The sequence below is a fragment of the Rhinoraja longicauda genome, chromosome 34, assembly GCF_053455715.1.
Source record: "Rhinoraja longicauda isolate Sanriku21f chromosome 34, sRhiLon1.1, whole genome shotgun sequence".
NCBI lineage: Eukaryota > Metazoa > Chordata > Chondrichthyes > Rajiformes > Arhynchobatidae > Rhinoraja > Rhinoraja longicauda.
Genome location: NC_135986.1, coordinates 13,426,492 through 13,433,286, shown reverse-complemented (window position 1 = coordinate 13,433,286; position 6,795 = coordinate 13,426,492). Strand labels below are relative to the sequence as shown.

The 6,795-nt window shown below is 44.4% G+C and overlaps 1 long non-coding RNA gene across 2 annotated transcripts in view; it reads right to left on the bottom strand.

Moving 5' to 3' along the window:
• Positions 1 to 1,995: 1,995 nt before the first annotated feature.
• The window catches only part of LOC144609491 (uncharacterized), a 44,862-nt gene continuing 40,062 nt past the window's right edge, over positions 1,996 to 6,795 (bottom strand). For both annotated transcript variants that reach the window (XR_013549332.1, XR_013549333.1), the window contains exon 3: positions 1,996 to 4,822. This is a non-coding gene — a long non-coding RNA (uncharacterized LOC144609491). The remainder of the gene's footprint in view (positions 4,823 to 6,795) is intronic.

The following is a 6,795-nucleotide window of genomic DNA, read 5'->3' as shown; positions in this document are numbered from 1 at the left end:
GACAAAAAAATCACAAGTTTCAAATCAGGTGTAGCCTCCTCGCGCAAGACCCTTGAGCCAAAGACTCGCACTTTGCTCACAAGGCACTTACCTCGACAAGACCGCTCCTCGACAGGCCACCCCCCCTTGAGCAAGCCTTGCTTATATTTGCTGTTAAATTGACTAATTGGCCAATTTACCAAACTCCAAATTTAATTGCTCAGCCAATCCCCGCACTCACTCCTAACCTGCCATCCCCTGATGGCTCCGTGTAAATGGCTCCTACACACACAGACACTCAGACCGTGAAGCAGAGGGATTCAGTGTAAACAGACCCTGAGATCTCTACAAAATCTCAGTCAGTTCACTCAAACACTACAACTATATTTTAAATTCATGAAGAATAGAATTGTGCCTCCAATTCCAGTAGTGAACCACCCCTCAATGTGCCCAATAACCATGGACCAATCCTGGTCATGATGAACAACAGCATTGACTGCAAACCGATGGCCGCAGACACTTGTGGACTTGCCGAGTTTCGGCAGCTTCAGTGTTCAGACGCCCCGTGTACATGTTAAATCAAGTTCTTTACCTTCAGTTTGAATAATCACACGTGATACTGGATTAGCACATCAGATTTATTCCACCATGGGGTTCTTCCCCAAGAGGATCTCCAGACTCAATACTAGTGTCTGAAAAGATCTCAACTCAGGGGAGGGGAAGAACAACTTCTCCACGATTGTTTACTTTTTATACAGAAAAAGAGAGGTGTGACAAAAATAAATCAAGGACCAATTACACATCTAATACAAGGACCAATTACACATCTAATACAAGGACCAATTACACATCTAATACAATTCCCATGGTTACAGAGAAGACAAAATCATTGATACAGGTCACATGCTCAGAAACCAAACCATTAATATAAGTCACATGTTTTTAGAGAAACGCATCAATTTACCTAGAGTGGATTCAAAACTTTTCCTACTTTCACACGCACCCAAATAAGGAGTTGTTACTAAGAAAGAAACTTCGTAGCTGCATGACCTTGCTTTACTGTTTCAATACACAGCACTCGCAGTCAGACAGAGTTGAAGGAGAGGACAATAGCCCATCTCTTCTGTACACTCCTTATCATTCGTAAAGGGACAAACACATTCTGTTCCCAAGGATAACATTTCTGCCACAAGCATCCATCTTATTGCTTTCCACTAAAATAAGCATTCATTTTATATTAGCTAAAACAACAAAAGAAACCATCTCTACTACAACAAAATATAATGTCTCTAATTGACTATATCAGCTAATAGCATAGATTTTCATTTCCTCCTTTTATCATTCTATGATAACTACCAAAGCTTAAAACAATAAATCACCTAAAACACTTCAAGAGTAAAACAACGCCTTCATATTCCCTCAGGTGGATAGAAAACAAACTACCTAAAGCAAAGAGTGGGGATAAATGGGTCCCTTTCGGAATGGCAGGCAGTGACCAGTGGGGTACCGCAAGGTTCGGTGCTGGGACCCCAGCTATTTACGATATACATTAATGACTTAGACGAAGGGATTAAAAGTACCATTAGCAAATTTGCAGATGATACTAAGCTGGGGGGTAGTGTGAATTGTGAGGAAGATGCAATAAGGTTGCAGGGTGACTTGGACAGGTTGTGTGAGTGGGCGGATACATGGCAGATGCAGTTTAATGTAGATAAGTGTGAGGTTATTCACTTTGGAAGTAAGAATAGAAAGGCAGATTATTATCTGAATGGTGTCAAGTTAGGAGGAGGGGGAGTTCAACGAGATCTGGGTGTCCTAGTGCATCAGTCAATGAAAGGAAGCATGCAGGTACAGCAGGCAGTGAAGAAAGCCAATGGAATGTTGGCCTTCATAACAAGAGGAGTTGAGTATAGGAGCAAAGAGGTCCTTCTACAGTTGTACCGGGCCCTGGTGAGACCGCACCTGGAGTACTGTGTGCAGTTTTGGTCTCCAAATTTGAGGAAGGATATTCTTGCTATGGAGGGCGTGCAGCGTAGGTTCACTAGATTAATTCCCGGAATGGCGGGACTGTCGTATGTTGAAAGGCTGGAGCGATTGGGCTTGTATACACTGGAATTTAGAAGGATGAGGGGGGATCTTATTGAAACATATAAGATAATTAGGGGATTGGACACATTAGAGGCAGGAAACATGTTCCCAATGTTGGGGGAGTCCAGAACAAGGGGCCACAGTTTCAGAATAAGGGGTAGGCCATTTAGAACGGAGATGAGGAAGAACTTTTTCAGTCAGAGAGTGGTGAAGGTGTGGAATTCTCTGCCTCAGAAGGCAGTGGAGGCCAGTTCGTTGGATGCTTTCAAGAGAGAGCTGGATAGAGCTCTTAAGGATAGCGGATTGAGGGGGTATGGGGAGAAGGCAGGAACGGGGTACTGATTGAGAGTGATCAGCCATGATCGCATTGAATGGCAGTGCTGGCTCGAAGGGCTGAATGGCCTACTCCTGCACTTATTGTCTATTGTCTATTGTCTATTGTCTACCTACAACCAAACTTCTAAATATAATCAAACCAAACTTCTAAATATAATCAAATCAAACTTCTAAATATAATCAAATCAAACTTTGTTTCTTCTACAGAAAGGAAACTACATCAATACTAGACCACCATTAACACTTCTAAACAATGACCCCTGACACCAGAATAACTACGCCATGCTACAATATCTCTTACATAAACTGCTTCTTGCCTGCATCGCCTTAACTCTTTTAGTTTCAAAACTCCACACATGCATCATTCTTCTGGTATTGCCCTCCAAGGGGCGCATATCCTGTTACACCTATTCTATTACGTTGCTCATCCTCAAAACCACTTCATCTTCCCCTTCACTCTTACCTCCTAATCTAATAACCTTCCTAATCGTTCAAACTCTTCCATCACACCATCAACATCCTCAGCCTCATCATACAATTCAGTTTGTCTTACCACTAACATTCTTGAAGTACCAAAACTCTCTAACACCATCTGCATTCTTCTCAATACACATTTTAGAATAGCCAATCCCACAAATATACAAACAATAAAAATTCCCATATACAATGCTATATTAATCAACTTGTCCGACCAGCCCCCGAAATCCTAATCACCCCAACTATTCGACTCCTTCATGTTATCTATTATCTTTGTAATAAAATGAGTAATATTCTCTGTCTGATCCCTAACTCCCATCATACAACTACCTTTTACTATAGCACAGACACATCCTTCCCGAGCCAACAAATAATCTAGGGCATATCTGTTCTGCATAGTAAAGAGCCTAAGTTCAGTAAGTCCCTGGGTAATCATGTCGAGGGCCCCCGTGGTTGCATTACCCAAGATAGTGAGACCACAAATGAGGTAATTGTGATTATTGGCAGCCAAATAACCTCCAGTGAAGCCTAGACTAAAGAAGCTCGCCCATCCCTATCCCACAGAGCTCCCATGTGTTCCCAGAGATGTGGGATCTTTCCACTTTGAACAAAATTCTTCGGAAACAGTTTTAGTCACCAACCTTTGACGAGAGACCCACTGGGAGGGACAGGTTATTGTCATAGGAATCAGGGTTCCTATTGCCACCTCGGGAATGGTGGATTCAGGACATTAGTGGCTGTACCATTAAAGAAAAAGAAAAGGTTTGAATCCGTTAAAAACAAGGTGCCATGACATATTGAATACATGTTTAACTCACCTCCCTCTATCACGATCCTAAACTGCTCAGAGAACCATTGTGCATCCCTGCCACCTCTTTCTTTCATCATCTAGGTAAAAGGGGACGTATAGTTTCCCACCACCACATGCATTCGATTGCAGACTCCACAGACTAGTTGGATTCCCATAACAAGAGGAACACAGGTATAGTGGTGACATTTACACTTCCCTTGGCCGTCTTTGACCTGACAGGTCCTGTTTATCACAAAATGACATCAAGCATGTTATGTTGCTCGGGTTATCAACATATACGCGTCCCTCCTTTTCCTGGTGGAAACAATTCTCATATGACCTTAGGTCATCGTTGGGTGTGAATTTGCACGGTTTGGCGATATCTGTGACCAAACATACATCCTGTGATTATGAATTATCCTTTGGTAACGGGAGACAAATAGCAGGCCCAGTAAAGGGTTCATAAATAAGGTGGATAGGTTTAGGTTCCTTTATTTTTGCTTTCTCCCTCCAATTATCACATACAAGGTACTTTAGGGGATCCCATTCTGGTCATGCTGAATAATGCCTGTACTGAGGTCATGGGTGGGTAGCAACAACTGACTGTGGGGAGTACATAGCTGAGTGAGCTCGGAGAAATAAGTTACCTCTTGGGACTTCTCCGAGAAACTTGAGATCACGTTTACATCTCTGTAGTGGAGAGACCAGACATAGTTCTGTGGGAATCCAACCTACCGCACGTGGACATACATCATCAATTTTACATTTAGTCCAATAACAAGGTAACATTTTATGATGACAGTCCTTCAACAGTCACGAAAAGTGAAGATGCCTCAAAAGTCCAATACAGGCCTTCAGTCGGCTGACGTTCCATTTTCCAAGTCCCTCCGGGTTATCATCATCGCATTAGAGTACATCTCCTTGGCACAGGTGGTGATTGTGGTTAGGTTGGTTCGGCCTGCACTTCTTTCCTCCATCATACCTGGAATCAGCAAGGCTTTAAGACAGATGATCACCAGGTGCATTTTCATTATACGTTAACCTCATGTACTCCGAGGAGAGATTTCAGCACGTAGTCTCCTGGTATTATGGACTCGTCCCCTTATGTAACTGGTAGTTGCTTCCGTGCCTCTTGTACCTGGGAATGTAGGACTGGTAAAGCAGGGGTTAATTGCTGTGCATAAATAATTAATTCATCTCTGAGGGCGTGTGGGTCAGAATAACTTCCACACACTTAATCATAATGTGCCCCTGACAACTCTATAAGATCTACTTATATACACTCAAAGGGTCAATAGACAATAGGTGCAGGAGTAGGCCACTCGGCCCTTCGAGCCAGCACCGCCATTCAATGTGATCATGGCTGATCATTCAAAATCAGTACCCCGTTCCTGCCTCTAACGTGTTCAATCCCTTAATAATCCTATGTTTCAATAAGATCCCCTCTCTTTCTTCTAAATTCCAGCGTATACAAGCCCAGTCACTCCAGTCTTTCAACATACGACAATCCCGCCATTCCGGGAATTAACCTCGTAAACCTACGCTGCACGCCCTCAATAGCAAGAATATCCTTACTCAAATTCGGAGACCAAAACTGCACACAGTACTCCAGGTGCGGTCTCACCCCAGGTGCAGTTCTCCAACTGCAGAAGGACCTCTTTGCTCCTATACTCAACTCCTCTTGTTATGATGGCCAATATTCCATTGGCTTTCATCACTACCTGCTGTACCTGCATACTTTCTTTCAGTGACTGATGGTCAGTCCAATATGAGTGTCATTCCCTTTGTCTTTCCGGGATTATTTCATCTGCAAATTTCAAAATCTGAGGCTTGTTTTAACGCCTCCTGGTGAATTTTCGGATGCCACCAGGTTTCCTTTGCCATCCTGACCATACCCCCCTTACTAGCATGCGTAAGAAAGTGTACATAGTTGAAAGGAACGGGCAGAAAAACATCAGGTATACAAATTTGCCCCAGAGGGGTAAGCCAGAGCCCAGTCAAGGAGTCAATGGCACAATCCTCTCATTTCCAAGATCACGTTGCCCAGCAGAGGCATCCCCTTGCATTAACCGTACATCACCCATGTCTGGCAAGGCCGTTCTGCCCATTAGAATCTTTGGTTCTGTGGGGACCATAGTGCAGGATTCGCAAGCTACGGTGCAGGCAGTGATGTCAGCAAAGGGCATTTCCCTGGCAATTTTAGTCGCGGCCACCCGGATGGGCATTGCACTTGATAATGGCCAGTTGTGTTGGGAGGGCTGGGGCTTGCAATAGGTTGATCCCAAAGCTGAAAATGGGCAATCTTATAAGGAACATCCAATGTCTGGTGCAGTGACTAGCACTGTTTTAGATTGCGGCATGCTTCTTCTTGTTGGGGTGAGAGAGTGAAATGCTGCGGTGCCTTGGCAGAGGCAAGGGTGACAGTAATTTAGTGTACACTGCCACGTTGGGGATCCACTCCGGCAGAAATTCACCAAGCCCAGAAAAACCCCTCATCCGTCTAGGGGTGGTCGGGCTGGTATGGTTCCCAAAAGGTTCTCCATCGTACCCCCTCGGTTGGATTCAGGATAGCGGACGTTAGGGTGAACACATCTCTTGCGACTGTTTCGTACATGGTTAATGTTGATCTTATACAATTCACAAATCCAAACGCAGTCTGGGGCATTACTAGAAATTTTCATCATTTCCTGCAACTTCCATGGGGTGTATACATGCATCACTGCCTGCGCCCCATTCTGTCCTGCTAATGGATTTGGCATTGCTCTCAGTAGCATTATCTTTTTAGTCTATTTAGTTTCCTGCTGGTTCTCAGCCTTGCGTTTCTTTTGCTCTCCGTTGCACTCTCTCACTGATTAATTAAATTACTGCTGCTCCTTCCTCTTCTGCCTCAGCCCTTCCCCTCCTTCGTCCTCCTTTTCAGTTTCCCAGTCGCTATTGGTATCATCTTCCTCTGGGGTGCCCTTCCCTGTGGGGGTGCCGATGCCCCCCCCCCACCCATGGGATCTTAGTGGGGCAGTTCCTGCTCTTGGGGACAGGTGGCTAGGGGCATTTGGGGGAGGTGTTCTACACCATTCCCAACTTTCCCAATTTACTCCTCATCCTCCTCTTCTATAAACAGGGTCGCC